This window comes from Cariama cristata, unplaced genomic scaffold (genome assembly GCF_000690535.1).
Source record: "Cariama cristata isolate BGI_N322 unplaced genomic scaffold, ASM69053v1 scaffold34614, whole genome shotgun sequence".
NCBI classification, from domain to species: Eukaryota; Metazoa; Chordata; class Aves; order Cariamiformes; family Cariamidae; genus Cariama; species Cariama cristata.
The window spans coordinates 3436-4450 of NW_009611839.1; the positions used below are offsets into that span (position 1 = coordinate 3436).

The following is a 1015-nucleotide window of genomic DNA, read 5'->3' on the forward strand; positions in this document are numbered from 1 at the left end:
TCAGGTGGGTCCAGGGGACGCGGCGAGATAAAGAACCACACTGCTTCAGTGTAGCCTTTGTTGCTGGGGGTTCCGAGCGCTGACGATTTCCAGCCAGCGTGGTTAAGCAGTATCTGGCGGAGGGAGCTCTCTGCAACTCCAACCTGTTCAGGCAGCAGTGAAGCTGGGGTTGCAGGAGCTCAGACACATGGCACAGAAACAAAGACCAACTCACCGAGTTCTCAGATCTGCTGCGCCTCTCTGCGACTTCACTACAGGGGACGATTTGCAATTACCTTGAAAAGCCCCATCTGGGAATGCCATCTCAGGATGCTCAGGTTGGCCTCTGTGCCAGGTCCTGAAAGCTGCTGGAGCCGGGGAGGCCCAGAGGGCTCCCAGCTCCTGCGCCACTGCCGCAGTGCCGCTATTACCTTGCGAACCACAGCACAGCCATGTCCGACCACGCGGGAGTGAAGGAAGCAGAGCCAGGCGTCTCCAGCCTCGCAGGAGGCCGGAGGGTGACACCGCCACCCTCTCATGCGGCTATTACCTGAACTCAGTCCCGTTTCCTTCCCCGGAAAGGGCTACTTGCCCACGGCAACACTGAGCACACAAGAGCCCTCGACAAAGCTCTCTGCAGGCTGTCGGTGTGCACCCAGGGGATCCCAACAGTTCGGACAGGCAAAGGAGTTTCCCCAGAGCATGGGGACGGGCCCGTTTTGGCACAAGCACTGCCCATAGCTCCCCTTTGCTGGTGGATGGACACAGGGAAAAACCACAGTGGATGCCAGACACACACAACGGGGTACAGGCACGTGGCAGCTCTTCCCCGAGCCTCCGTGTGAAGCCAGCTCAGGCAACAGTCGCAGTGCCCACGCCACAAGCCACACGGTGCTCCATGCCTGAGAACACGCGTTAGTGACACCGACCCATCGGCACTGGACCATGCCGAGCCCTGACCTGCCCGATCCCATGGCCGTGGGGCACCTCCCCTCCCCGCTGCCCAGCTCACCGGCTGCTCGGGCAGGTTCAGCTC

The 1015-nt window shown here is 61.1% G+C and overlaps 1 protein-coding gene across 1 annotated transcript in view; it reads right to left on the reverse strand.

Annotated features, from left to right (window-relative positions):
• The window catches only part of LOC104160303 (nascent polypeptide-associated complex subunit alpha), a gene marked incomplete at its 5' end in the record, with an annotated part of 3613 nt that overhangs the window by 2323 nt on the left and 275 nt on the right, over positions 1-1015 (reverse strand). The window lies entirely within an intron of this gene.